Genomic DNA, 14,980 nt, shown 5'->3' with positions numbered 1-14,980 from the left:
TAGTTGAGATTCAAAACTGCGTATTTTGTTTGCTGCTTCGATTTCATATATGCATTTCCGAAAACTATTAAAGACATCTCTTTTTGTATAATTCTTAGGAAAGTAAGGAAGATGATATTTCTTTTATATTTCACTGTGGTGTACAGTCTCATGATGATATAAACTGTATCAATTTGGAAGGTATTGCAGTCTAGAAATGTATTTTAATGTAATGTAATGTCACTGTATCTCAAAAAAAGATATAGTGGAATTAGAAAAGGTGTAGAGAAGGATGATGAAAATTATAAAAGGGATGGGACAACTTCCCTATGAGGAAAGTCTAAAGTGACTAGGGCTCTTCAGCTTGGAGAAGAGACAGCTCAGGAACGGTAAGATAGAGGTCTTTAAAATACTGAGTGGAGTGGAAAGGGTAGATGCGAATCGCTTATTTACTCTTTACAAAAATACTAGGATTAGGGGGCATGTGATGAAGCTACTAAATAATAGATTTAAAAACAAACCAAAGAAATTATTTCTTCTTACAAAGTGTAATTAAACTCTGGAGAATGTGTGAAATCATTTATCTTAGCATGGTTTAAAAAAGGTTTGGATAATTTCCTGGAAGAGAAGTCCAAATGCCATTATTGAGATGGCTTGGGGAAATCCACTGCTTATTCCTAGGATAAGCAGCATAAAATTTGTTTTACCCCTTGGGATCTGGTTTGGCCACTGTTGGAAACAGGATACTGGGCTTGAAGGACCTTCGATCTGTCCCAGTATAATAATAATAATAATAATAACTTTATTTTTATATACCGCCAGCTATCTTGCGACTTCTAGGCGGTTTACAGTAAAAGAGATTGTGAATACAATAAAAGAAAATGTAAATACAATAAAGAGAAGCTTTACGTACAATGAATTAAGGAGTTTAGCAGTGTACATCTCAATACAATAAAGAGAAACTTTACTTACAATGAATTAAAGAGTATAGCAGTATACATCTCGTACCATGCAGTCTACATCTGATAATATTAATAATGTTAACAACAGTTTGTGTGTTGCAAGGCCAGGAAGTGCCAAGCTGTTTGCACAGAAGTAGAAATATTCCGTGACTTGAATAGAGTGTTCGTAGTTAGTGATTAGGGGTTGTGGTTAACACTTTGCAAGTTTAGTTATGTGATGATGTTACGAGGGGGGTTGATGTTCCGGTTCGTTGCCTAGGTGTTTCAAGAATAGGTAAGTTTTTAGGTGTTTCCTGAATTCTTCATAATTGTTTGTGTGTGCAATGAGTTTTTCTAGGTCTTTACCCCATATGGCTGCTTGATATGATAGCAGTTGTTGATGGTGTCTCTTATATTTGCACCCTCTAGCCGGTGGGGAGACAAATTTCATGTGTTTTTCTTTCGTGTCTGTTGGTTGGGAATGAGAAGAGATCTGTGATGTATTTTGGGGCTAGACCATTTAATACTTTGAAGCAGAGACATCCTAGCTTGAACTTTGTGCGCGCCTCCATCGGCAGCCAGTGTAGGAGTCGGTAAGAAGGGGTTATGTGATCGGACTTCTTCAGCCCGAAAATCATCCTGACTGCTGCATTTTGTATCAGTTGTAGTCTTTGCATTTGCTTCTGGGGGATCGTCAGATGGGTGATGTTGCAATAGTCCAGGTGGTTTAGTATTAGGGATTGTACTAGCATTCTGAAAGCTGAAGTGTGGAAGTACGCCTTAATGGACTTAAGTTTCCAGAGAGTGAAGAACCCTCTTTTGATTAAGGAGTCTATGTGGTCCTTCATGGTTAGGCCTTGGTCTAGTATTACTCCTAGGATCTTCATCGTTGGTTGAATGGGGTAGTTTAGATTGTTAATGTGTAGTGATGTTGTCGTATTCTGTGCGTGTGGCGAGGCTATGAAGAATTTAGTTTTTTCTGAATTGAGCTTCAGTTTGAAATCTGTGGTCCATTGTTCCATCGTGTTTAGCGCTTCAGTTGCTGTGGGGATGGTTTCAGAGGGGGATGCCGTAAATGGGATTATGATTGTGAAATCGTCTGCATAGCTGAATACTTTTATGCCTCGCTGGGTTAGCTGCGTGCCTAGTGTAGCTATATAGACGTTGAAGAGTAGTGGGGATAGTGGAGATCCTTGTGGAACGCCTGATGGGTTTCTCCATGTTTTTGAGAGATTGCAGTTGAAGCGGACTTGATATGTGCGGGTTGTGAGGAAATCTCGGAACCAGTCCAGCACTTCGCCTCCGATGCCGATTGAATCTAAACATTGTAGTAGTTTTTTGTGATCCACCAAGTCGAAGGCTGAGCTCATGTCGAATTGCATCACTAAGGCTTTGTGGCCTTTGCTAAATAGGTTACGTAGGTATTCTAAGATTGCTGCTATCACCGTCTCAGTACTGAACAGAGTTCTGAAGCCTGACTGGGTTTCATGTAGCAGTGAGAACCGATCTAGGTAGTCCATCAGTTGAGTTTGTACCAAGCCTTCCATTATTTTTACGAAAAATGGGATAGATGCTACTGGTCTGTAGTTGGTTGCTGATGTTAGGGGTAGTTTACGATTTTTTGGGATTGGGGTGATTATAATGTGACCATTTTTTGATAGGAATTTTCCGTTTTTTAAATTGTTGGACATATGAGTCCATAGTGTTATTTTAAAGTCTAAAGGGGCTGCTTTCATTATGTTGGGTGGACAGGGATCTAGGATGCAGTTTGATTTGGTGTATTTGTAATATAGTTTTATGAAGCTGTTCCATTCTAGGTCCTGAAAGGAGTTCCAATACATGTCTACTGGTGTTTCGTTTTCATGTATGTTGGTTATTTGTTGTTCATCTGTGTTGTTTGTTGGGCCATTTTTCCTTAGGTTCACAATTTTTGAGTTGAAGTGTTGTGCTAGGTCGTCTGTTGATGGAAGTTTTATGTCGTGCGTTGATTGACTGTGGCGTGTGGTGTCGAATAAATTTTTGACTAGATTGAACAATTCATGAGTGTTAATTCCTTTTGAGCTTGTGTTGGATGTGTATATTTTGGATGAGTAGAATTTTTTCCTTTTTTCTTTTATCAGTTGTTTATATTCCTTTATGTTTGCTCTCCAAATGTTCCTGTCAGATTTTTCGCCTGTTTTGTTCCAGATCCTTTCTAGTCGCGTGTTGATTGTTTCATTTTTTGTAGTTCAGAATCGAACCAGTTGTTATATTTATTTGAGCGGTTTGTTCTGTTTTGTTTGGGAGCTATTTTGTCTAAGATGGTTGTGCTTGTTTTTGACCACTGTTCCCAGAATTCGCCTTCTTCGTTCATCTCCTCGCGCGCTTCATAGTGGGCCCAGTATTCCTCTGGGTTAATGTGGCCCCTTGTGAGATGTTCTTTTTTTATCCTTAGGTGCGTTTTTTCTTTTGGTTGGTTCCAGATTAAATTAAAGTAATAGGTGTAATGGTCGGACCAGATGTCGTGGTTCCAGATGCCGTTTGATATGGAAATAGTGGGATTTAGGATTTCTTTTGAGGACATGGCTACCAAATCTAGCTGGTGGCCTTTTTCATGGGTTTGTGTGGATGAAGGTAGAATGAAGTTGAGTGAGGATAGGAATTTTTTAAAGTCTTTTGTGTCGGGATTTTCCTCTTTTTCTAAATGTAGGTTCGTGTCTCCTGCTATTATATTGTAAGACGGGGTGATTGAGTTGTGTAGGATGGATTCATAGAGTTCTTCTCTGGCTTTTGACCAGCATTTTGGCGGTACATAAAATAGAATGCAGGAGATGTACTCTTCTAGGTCCTTATTGCTAATTTTGCATGCTAGTGTTTCTAGTTGATTGGTTTTCTTGGAATCAACTAATTCAAGTTTGAGTTCTTCCTTGAGGATGATTGCTAGTCCTCCCCCTCTTCGGTCTTCACGGTTTAGCATGTGAATTTTGTAGTTATCTGGTATTAGGTCATTTAGTATTGGGTCCTCTTCTGATATTAACCATGTTTCTGTTAGAAAGAGGCAAGCTATCTTTTTGTAAGCGATCCAGTCTTTGATTAAGAAGGCTTTGTTCCTTACTGATCTAGTGTTGAGGTAGGCGCAGGAAATGGAGGTGGTTGTGGTGAGTGTGGTGGGTGTATTGGTTTTGATGAGTTTTATCTCCCTTGGTCTTTTTTTGAGGGTACGGTAAGGTTTATTCTTATTTGTGATTATTTTAATGTGATTTACTCTTTCTTCCTGCTGGTTAGTTAGGAGTTTAATTGGTGTGTCAGGTTCATGGGCGGAGTGTAGCTTTGGATAGAGTGATATGACTTTTTTCACATTGTTGCATAGTAAATATATCAGTAGAATTGATAAGAACTTCATGATTGCTGGTTTTGGTGTCCTTCTAGTCTTGACTTGTGTTGGTTTTCTGTCTATATAGGCTTTCTATCTTTTTCAATCAATACTCTTGCAAAGGATTGCGAATAAATTGTTGTAGGACTGCGGCAGATTTGACTGGGTTAATAGTCGGTGCTGGGCGGGAGGAGGAGCAGGGGTCCCGCGCTCCTTACCTTGTTGGGGTCAGCGGATGATCTGGTGGAGCGGTCTTTTAGGGTGAAGTGTTCCACGCAAGTATTCCCCTTCAGGTGCTCCTCTCTGGTGCTACACGAAGGCGCTCACAAAGGCGCAGGCGCTTTTGCCGTGCGCCTTCGTCAGCGCGCCGAACGGCAGTGCGCCGTTGGCGCTGTTTCTTTTAAGATATGGTGTCCTCCTGCGGGATCGGGGGGGCGGAGCAGGGCTCCCACGCCGGCCCGGTCGTGCAGCAATGAAGGTGCTGGCGCTGTATCTTTTAAAATATATATGGTGTCCTCCTGCGGGATCGGGGGGGCGGAGCAGGGCTCCCACGCCGGCCCGGTCGTGCAGCAATGAAGGTGCTGGCGCTGTATCTTTTAAAATATATATGGTGTCTTCCTGCGGGATCGGGGGGGCGGAGCAGGGCTCCCATGCCGGCCCGGTCGTGCAGCAATGAAGGTGCTGGCGCTGTATCTTTTAAAATATATATGGTGTCCTCCTGCGGGATCGGGGGGGCGGAGCAGGGCTCCCACGCCGGCCCGGTCGTGCAGCAATGAAGGTGCTGGCGCTGTATCTTTTAAAATATATATGGTGTCCTCCTGCGGGATCGGGGGAGCGGAGCAGGGCTCCCACGCCGGCCCGGTCGTGCAGCAATGAAGGTATGGCATTTCTTATGTTCGTATGCTTGAGCTCCTTCATGGGGGGGAGGGGGAATGGCACAATTTAGTATTGATATAGTATTTTTAGTTTATAAAAAATGTGCATAAGAAATAAAGCATGAAAGTTTGGGAGTCTTCAACAAAACTCCATGATAAGAATTGTGCTTAGGATGGAAAGGTATTATTCATAATTGATGTCAGTCAGTGTGGTGTTTGAGTAAAATCTATACATAGCAACATAGTAACATTGTAGTTGATGGCAGATAATGATCCGAATGGTCCATCTAGTCTGCCCAACCTGATTCAATCTAAAAGTTTGTTTGTTTTTTCTTCTTCTCCTTAGCTATTTCTGGGCAAGAATCTAAAGCTGTGCCCGGTACTGTTCTTAGGTTCCAACTACTGAAGTCTCCATCAAAGCTCACCATATTCCATCTACACCCTCCCTGCCATGGAAGCCCTTCCCAGCCCATCCTCCCCCATACGGCCATATACAGAAACAGACTGTGCAAGTCTGCCCAGTACTGGCCTTAGTTCTTCAATATTTACTATTATTTTCTGATTCTAGATCCTCTGTGTTCATCCCATGCTTTTTTGAACTCTGTCACCGTTTTCCTCTCCACCACCTCTCAAGGTGGGTGAGAAGCTCTGGTTATTCTGAGCTTGGAATTGCATTACAACTCATCAGACTGCTTAAGAACAATACAACAGAAGACTTCTTCACAACATTGTCATTTCAAATAGCATTGGGCTATGCAGGTTGTGTTGGGGTTGATTTTAGTACTCTTCCATATCACTCTAAGGCAGGGGTGTCCAACCTTTTGGCTTCCCTGGGACGCATTGGCCAAAAAAAATGTTTCTGGGGCCACACAAATGTGCAAATGCTGCAGTAAGACAGAGGAGGGAGCCGGCAAGACGGTAAACACCTGGGGGCAGCAGAGGTGCCCTCGACCAGGGCAGCACAAAATACTTCACTGGGCCGCAAGCGGCCCTCGGGCTGCAGGTTGGACACCCCTGCTCTAAGGAATGTTCTTTTATGTAAGGCCTGGGAGCCAATGATAGCCCCCAGAGACCTCAGGGGTGGCCCCCATTGTCTTTCTGGGGGGGGTGCTCTGCTGTTGTTGCATCTCTATTTACTCTCAGGACAGAAAGGGGAAAGAGGATGGAGGGAAGAGCCGCATTACTGAAGAACAAGGCATTTGGAAATGCTCACAATATCAAGGATACCTCCTAATGAAGTTTGAAGGTGGGGATGAATGTCATTGACAAACACTGGTCAGCAGTGTTGTGCCCCTGGCAGCTCTCCAGTTCATTAGAATCTGAAGGGACCCCAACTTAAAAATTAGTGAAGACCACTGGGCTCCTTTTATAAAGCAGTAAGCATGCACTTACCGCAGAAAACAATGGTGTACTGCAGAGTGTCCTGAGGCATCTCATGGTAATTTTGAGATGCTTGTGCACTACCCACACACTAAAAAATAAAATGTATTTGTATTTTGCTGTGGGAGGGGGTATCTAGGGGGCAGAGAGTAGGTGTGTTCTAAGATAATTGTTTAGCGGAGCTACATGGTCGTGCAATAACCGATTAGCACATGCTTAGCTCATTACTGCTTATATAATGGGTTGTGGTAAGGACTCACATACTAATCTATTTTAAAGGTCATGCACTAATGAGAAAATTAATACAAAAACTAGGAAATATGGCCATTTTACCCCAATAGTAAAAATGGACATAGTGTGCAGGAAAGACACCATGTAAGGGCTCACTAAGGCCACATTTTACTGTTGTTTGGTAAAACAACCCTTAAATGAATAGGATGTGGTGCAGTGGTTAAAGCTACAGCCTCAGCACCCTGAGATTATGGGTTCAAAGCCACACTGTTCCTTGTGACCCTGGGCAAAGCACCTGAAAACTAGGCTTTTCACAAAAATGTAATGCTTGCCGCCCCCCGATACTCAACCACCAAACCCAACGTGTTATACCTTCCTTTATTAAGCTCTTGTAAACCGTGCCGAGCTCTATAATCATGGAAAGGATGCGGTATATAAACTTAAGGTTTAGTCTAGTTGAATTGCCCCAGGTACATTAGATAGATTGTGAGCCCCGCCAGGCCAGACAGGGAAAATAAGAGTACTTCAATAAATTAATGTAAGACTGTTCTGAGCTCCCCTGGGAGAATGGTATAGAAAACTGAATGAATAGATAATGTTATTTTACAATAGAGAACTTTTTTTTTTTTCACAGAATCAAGCTTTTATATTTTTGAACCAGTCATGTTACTAAGTAAGATTACAATAAGATTTCAGATTGCATTTTCGTTCCACATAGCCACTTCTGAGGAAACGAGGAGATAATTTAAACAGGACAGATCCTGTTGTTTATGTGATCAGATAACACTTATTTGCTAATGAAAGTTTTGAGTGCAGTCTGAGTAGAAAATTGCTGGTTTTCTGCACAAGGTCTTTCTGTTGATAACTAGATAAAATTACGGAAACCAGATGTGCCTCTGCTATTAAGCAAATTAAATGACCAAGAACTGTGACACCATGGCAGTCCCAATAGGATGTTGCCATGTTTAACCTCCTCCGTTTTCACACTGTGGGTCACATAGACAAAGCAACCTTGGCACACGTACAAAGAAGGCAGGAGAGAACAGTCCAGCTCTGAGCCATTTCCAGTTGGACAGCTCGGAAGACGATTAACCAAAGAGAAAACCATCTCATTCAGTGTTGCCTGTTTTTCTCACACAGTATTTTTGTTCTTTCCTAATGGCTGGAGTTCTTTTCTGATCAATTTATTTCATTTTATTATAAAATTGCTTTGGTCCTCTGTAGGCTGAGCGGTATGGCACGTCTAAACCATTTGCTGATCATAGGTTAGGCACACATCAAATAAGCAGAATCAAAAAAGTGGGCTTGACAATTCAATGTGATCATTTTTTTGAATATTCCTTGTTTCCTGCGCAGTATTTTATTTGCATCTCTGCCAAATGGCTCTGGGTAAACAGTGGCTGGCTAAACCATGGAGGAGCTTTATTTCCCAGTTCACTGTGGGCAGGGATAGACTTATAAGCAAAGTACTGTAGGTTCAAAAATTCCAGAATCGAATGGCAGTAAGGTTTTAAACACCAGGACTGGCTCAGTCTAGCCCTAATGGCCCAGGTTCCTCTTAACACTGTAAGTGCAATTACGCAGAAAAATATATGCATGAACCGCCTAGAACCATTCATGGTCTGGCGGTATATAAGAATAAATTATTATTATATTTACATTGGACATACGGAAGCATGTAATTAAATGGACTTGTGCTCTAAGGCTTTGTATGCATTTGAAGGCCTTTTGGCATATATTCTACATGGATTCAGAGTAAGGCCCTAACTGGCATGCCAAACCAGGCCCCTGGGATGTGAGGTGCAGACAGGAGGTAGGATTTAAACCCTGCCTTTCTCGGTCATATTTTATGATTCTGCATTAAATGAATAGGTGCTATACCATTCTTAGTGCTTCGTACTGGCAAATTGGCACTTATAGGCCACATAAATTACAGGTAATTTTCAAAGGAAAATGGATAGGATATACCACCTTTCTGTGGTTATAATTAAAGCTGTTTACTTATTATGTACCTGGGCAACGGAGAGTTAAGTGACTTGCCCAGAGTCAAAAAGAGCTACAGAGGGAATAAAACCCAGTTCCTCTGGTTCTCAGGCCACCTACCGTATGTAATTTTAATAGCTGCAGCTGCTAATGAGTAAGTCACAAACTTTTCTCACATACTTTTTACCTCCTATATGTTTGAGCAGCCAGGCAGATGAATATAACACTAACACATGTGCATCTGAAAATCAAACATATGTTTGTTGTTTTATTCCTCCAGTCTAAACATACTCCTAGGAATGCCTGTTGTTAACACAAGTGAAAATGCACACACTGTGAAAATAATTCTAGCTGCTTTACCTCTGGGGAAAAAATAGCAAAAGGGCTCTTCTTTTAAGGTGTGGTAAATTTGGCTCTTACCACAATGATTAACACAATAATTACCATGAGGTAAGTGTAAAGGCTGTGCAGTAGATGCAGAGGCATGGCCACCATCATAGGGTTACCAGATATCCAGGAAAAACCTGGATATGTCCTCTTTTGGGACTTTCCAAAACCCAGCAGTTTGTCCGGCTTTTAGAAAGCCCCAGCTCCGGCTGCATCTGGAGAGCCTTCAACAAGCATGGACCGAAGATGTCTCATGCTGGTGGCTCTCCACAAAGGGCCTGGAGGTCAGAAAAAAACAGAGATGCAGCTTTTAGGGGCAGGGCTGGAGGCAGAATGGGGCAGGGCCATACATCTGGGTTTCTTTGTGTTCAAATATGGTAACCCTACATCAGCCCTGCATTTATCGCATAGGTGGAGAGTGGGCATTCCTGTGCCAACTAGTCAATGCGTCTGCATTACTGCATGCTAACTGGTTAGCACAAAGATAGCGTACGAGTACTAACCACCTCCAAAATAGGAGGTGGTAACGCCCGGATTCTATAAACAGCGCCAGGATCGGCATCCACCCACAAAAGTAGTGCCGATCATGTGGAAACCATGTGACAGCGCTGTTTATAGAATCATGACCATGTCACAGATAGGCGCCAGATATGTAGGCCAGGGTTTTCAAGGCCTACAATCATGACTATAGAGGTGCCTACCAACACCTAAGGGTACTTCTGCCATTAACCATACCTATTTAACCCTTGGTTGCTGGTAGGTGCCTCTGTAGTGACGGTTCTGGCCCCGTCTTTTTTATGACAGTTTAATTGCTTTTAAATGATGCAATCAATTATCATGTTGATTAAAGGTAATAAACCAATTAAGTTAGGCGACAGTAGAATGGCTATCGCCACCTAGCTGTTGAATCTGGCCCTAGGTGCTACCAAGGTAATTTACAAAAATGGCCATATGCTAATGGCAATGTTATAGCACATTGCCATTAATTGAAAAAAACAGAAATTAGGTTTTTTACAGCTGCAGTAAAAATTGCCTTAGCGCATAGGAAAGACCTCTGCTTTTTACCGCAGTTTAGTAAAAAGGACCCTGATGTTTCATACTCCATGAAGTTAGATAATTCCACCCTCCAGACAACAGTTCCCATACCTCTATTCTCTTAATATATTCAGCATGCCCATGCTCTCTATATATGAGCAAAAAAATGCCAGTAGGCTTCTTGGAGATAGGCTCATATGAGGGGTGTTCAATAATTTATCTACCTGCTGTGACATGTCTCAAGGTTACTCATGCACAGTTGTGGCTCAGTGCGAGTCTAACATTACAAGAGTCAGGATGTCAGGAGAGTTCTTGTGCAAATCAAGTAAAAAACTGATAGATTTGGAACACCGTTCAGTGATAAAATTCTTCACAAAAGAAAGGAAAAAGCCAAAGGAGATTCATGAACACATGACTGCAGTTTATGGCGAGTCTACCCCATCATCCTTCAAAGTAAAATAATGGAGCAAGCAGTTGAAATGAGGTAAAATCCATTGAAGATGACCCTCACACTGGACGGCTTGTGGAAGCAACTTCCACAGAAATGTGCAAGAAAGTCGAGGATTTAATTTTGTCAGACAGACAAATTAAGATTTTCCAAATAGCTGAAGAAATAGGCATCTAGGTAGGTACAGTTTGGAAAATAATTCATGAAAAAAGTTGGGCATGTCCAAGGTTCGTTCAAGATGAGTTCCAAGAATGTTGACGCCATATCAGAAGGCCACAAGGTTCCAGTGCTGTCAGGAGAACTTGAAGATGCTCAATGAAGACCGAGTGAAATTTTTTTCATTGTGTGGTGACTGGAGATGAGACTTGGGTCTATCACAGACATCCCGAGTCTGAAATAGAGTCAATGCAGTGGAAGCACAAGTCATCCCCAATCCTGTAAAAGTTCAAGACAGAAAAATTTGCAGGCAAAGTCATGGCAACTGTCTTTTGGGATGATGAAGGCCTTTTGCTTCTGAAGTTCATGCCACACAAGATAACCATGACCAGGGAGAGTTATGCTAACACAATGATCACTTTGTGGGAGTCAATCAAGGAGAAAAGACGGGGGAAACTCACAGCAGGTGTGCTAATTCTTCATGACAATGTGCCAGTACACATGTCACAACAATCATAGGCTGCCATCCAAGAATGTGAATTTCAGCAGCTGAACCATCCACCCTACAGTCCTGTCCTAGCACCCTCAAATTATTTCCTGTTCTGAGTTTTGAAGAAATCTTTCTGTGGTCAGTGGTTTTCAAGTGATGAAGACATCAAGAAAGCTTTGATGTTGTGGTTTGAAGGTCGAACAGAATAATTCTTTTCAAAAGGGTTAAAGTCATTGCAGGAAAAGTGGATAACGTGTATGGAGCTTTCAGGGGACTATATTGACAAATAAAATAAAAAATTTTTGAAAACACTTTTTCTTTCCTACTGAGGTAGATAAATTGTCTTATTTTTTATTTTAACCTAATTTTTAACTAAATTTAAATTGCATTGGATTTTGCAATCAAATATTTAAAAGAAACTTGAAACTTGAAACAGTGTCCTATTCAGATACACACTCGCTGCACAGGACCTTAAGCTCCAACTCCTTTTAGATAATTTCATCAGTCCTCTACCGTTTACAGATGTCAGGTCATTGTGCCCTAGAAGTGGAAGAGCAGGGAATGACATTTTCTAGCTCTGAAAAGACGAAGTATTCTTGGTAAAAAGAATGGTCCTATCTGTGTACTGCTACCGATGAACAATTTGTATGAGTCCTCACGAATGAATGTTGAACATTCTCTGTAAATGAAGTATAAATCAATCAACAATTTCCATTGTTAATGTATTTTTAAGGATGAGCATTTTGTTTCCATTTTCAGTTCTGAACATTTGTGCGCATAAAGAATGCAATACATGGACATTACGTACGTAAAGGAGGTTATTTTGGAAGATATTTGCAATTTCTAAGTAGAAACAGCTTCCATGTGTAAACGGACATTTTAGAAAGGATCCAATTACTCACTGATATCATAATAATACACTATATAGAAATTGTAAGTGGGCGTTTTGGGGCACCTCTCCACCCCCCACACTATGCTTGTGCCTCCCTTTCCCACCCCCCTCTTTGAATCTTCACACGCACGAACAACTAGTACTCTGGCCTGCTGCTCATGCCGGCCTGACTCCTGAAATTAATTCCAGGTCGCGGGACCAGGAAGTAACATCAGAGAGAAAGCCAACGCTGGAGCAAGCAGCAGGCCGGAGAAGCTGCTCGTGCTGGGGAAGATTTAAGGAGGTACAGGGGTGGGAAGGGAGGGCGTGACTGCGGCCTGGGGGTTGCGGAAGGAACAGGGGAGCGGAGAGGAGAGCGCGGAGGGGCCCCAGGACCCCAGGTGCCTCCTACTTTCACTACACCACTGCCCCTAAGGGAAATATCTTCCTTAATCCCCTGTTGTTTATTCCCTCCTTTAAATTGATAATAAAGATTGTGGCCTCTGTATTAGAGAGTTGCGTGGGGACAGAAATCCCACCCATCCCCGCCAGGATCCTGTCCGTCCCCACCCGTCCTCGCCAAGATCCTCTCCGTCCCCACCCGTCCCCCTCAGGATCCTCTCCGTCCCCACCCATCCCCACAAGGAATTACCTCCATCCCCGCCTGTCCCCATATAAAGCAGCAATTACTTCTGACAGGATCATCAATTCCAGTTTCTTTTGTGTTTGCGCTGCTGTTTTCCTTGTGGAATCTCTTTGGTGGAACCCTTTTTGTTTTCTGTTCAGGTAATTAACTTATAAACCCCCCTCTTTTACTAAGGCTGATGTGTCCATTATATTATATTTCAAAACCTTCCTTCCCCGTGGGAGTCCCGTTTGCTAGAGTGGGGTCCCTGTGGGACCCGCGGGATTCCCACGATCCCCGTTCCCATGCAGACCTCTACTCTGTATGCTATTAGCAGCATTCACACATGACGGCTTGCAAAAAGGCTGACAAACATAGTGTAAGCTGCCCAGTTTCCTTCATTATTTTTTTCCCATTTGTATATTTGGAAAATGACTTCTTTCTCTGCACATACTGGCAAATATATGTGCACTCTACATTGTAGATCCTTTTCTGAAACATATGCAGAACCATACATGTCCAAACCTGGACATCTGATATCTTCCTTCAATGTAAAATGAGGCTCAAAACCTCTGAGTTCATCCATAAAAAATTGATTTGCATGCATTAAAATCAATTTTTACATTCATTAATTTCTTTTTTTTCCTCAAATATTTTTATTGATTTTGTTATAGAAAACATAAAAACAGGAACAACAACGTAACAATGAATTAATTTGTTGCATCATTTCCAATACTGTGGAGTAAACAATGATATAACAATTATAAAGTTATGGAAGGCTATTATTATCACAATATAGATCAATAGATGCCCAAATTTTATGAAAGTACAAAGAGTTACGATATTTATCCTCTATTATAAAACCCTAAGCACGAAGGGGGAGAGGGAAAGGGGGCTGCTTTGGGGGGAAGGGTGTGCTAGGGGCAGACAGCAATCATGCTTTGCTCTGGGAGGGAGGGAACAGAAGGGGGCCACGAAGCAGGCAGGCATGGTACAACAGGGGGCTAGGGGGAAGGGGGCTGCTTTGGGGGGAGGGGTGTGCTGGGGGGCAGACAGCAATCATGCTTTGTTCTTGGAAGGGGGAACAGAAGGGGGCCACAAAGCAGGCAGGCATGGCACAACAGGCGGCAGAGGGAAAGGGAGCTGCTTTGGGGGAGGGGTGTGCTGGGGGGCAGACAGCAATCATGCTCTGCTCTGGGAGGGGGGAACAGAAGGGGGCCACGGAGCAGGCAGGCAGGGCACAACAGGTGGCAGGGGGAAGGGGCTGCTTTGAGGGGAGGGGTGTGCTGGGGGGCAGACAGCAATCATGTTTCCCATGTTGGTAAGAAGTGGAGGGGGAGAGGGAAAGGGGGCTGCTTTGGGGAGAGGGATATGCTGGGGGGCAGACAGCAATCATGCTTTGCTCTGGGAGGGGAGGAACAGAAGGGGGCCACGGAAGGACAGGCAGGCATGGCGCAACAGAGAAATACAGGCAGGCAGGGGGCAAGGGAGACAGACAGAAAGACAGACAAGGGGCCAGGGAGAGACACAGACAGAAAGAAAGAGACAGACAGACAGAGTCCAAGGAGAGAGAGACAAAGAAAAAAACCCAGACAGACAGACATCTACTCTAGCACCCGTTAATATAATGGGCTTAAACACTAGTATGTAATAATTTCCACATATTTGCGTATGAAACAGAGATAATTCCACCATTCAGATGAGTTTAGCTGAGAATTGTCTTTCCAATGACAAATAATTAAATGAACAGCCAATAAAATCATTGCATCAAAGAGTTTTGAATATAAATCAAAAATTTGAATGTCTGGGTTAGAAGATCTTAATATAATCATTTTAAAAGTGACATTTGATAATGGTTTTAAGGAAAGAATTGAGCATATTTTGCAATAGCAAAGCATAAATATAAAAAAATAATCTGAAACCTAATCAAATTGTTTTCCTCGGACATCCCTAAGGTTTATCCTTTTTCATTAATTCAGATGAAGTAATATGAAAGAAGTATGTTTTAAATGAAGTGGTGATTGAATTATAGCTTAGTCGCTTTGGTTTCTTGCACTTAGGGCCTTGTCCTTTTACAAAGTCATGATAGCTATTCTCCTGTGGCAAATACATCGAAATCCATTCAATTCCTATGGACTTTGCTGCATTTGCAGCAGGAGAGTCGCTACCATAGCTTTATAAAAGGGGCCCTTACTTTGTTGTCTCATTGGGGGAGGGGCAAGATCAA

General features: G+C 42.4%; 1 protein-coding gene across 2 annotated transcripts in view; it reads left to right on the top strand.

Annotated features, from left to right (window-relative positions):
* Window positions 1-14,980, top strand: part of BANK1 (B cell scaffold protein with ankyrin repeats 1) — a 395,667-nt gene that overhangs the window by 328,957 nt on the left and 51,730 nt on the right. The gene's annotated exons all lie outside the window — the stretch shown is intronic.

The sequence above is a fragment of the Geotrypetes seraphini genome, chromosome 1 (genome assembly GCF_902459505.1).
Source record: "Geotrypetes seraphini chromosome 1, aGeoSer1.1, whole genome shotgun sequence".
NCBI lineage: Eukaryota > Metazoa > Chordata > Amphibia > Gymnophiona > Dermophiidae > Geotrypetes > Geotrypetes seraphini.
The sequence above is the reverse complement of the archived record's forward strand: the minus strand, read 5'-3'. Positions and strand labels throughout refer to the sequence as shown.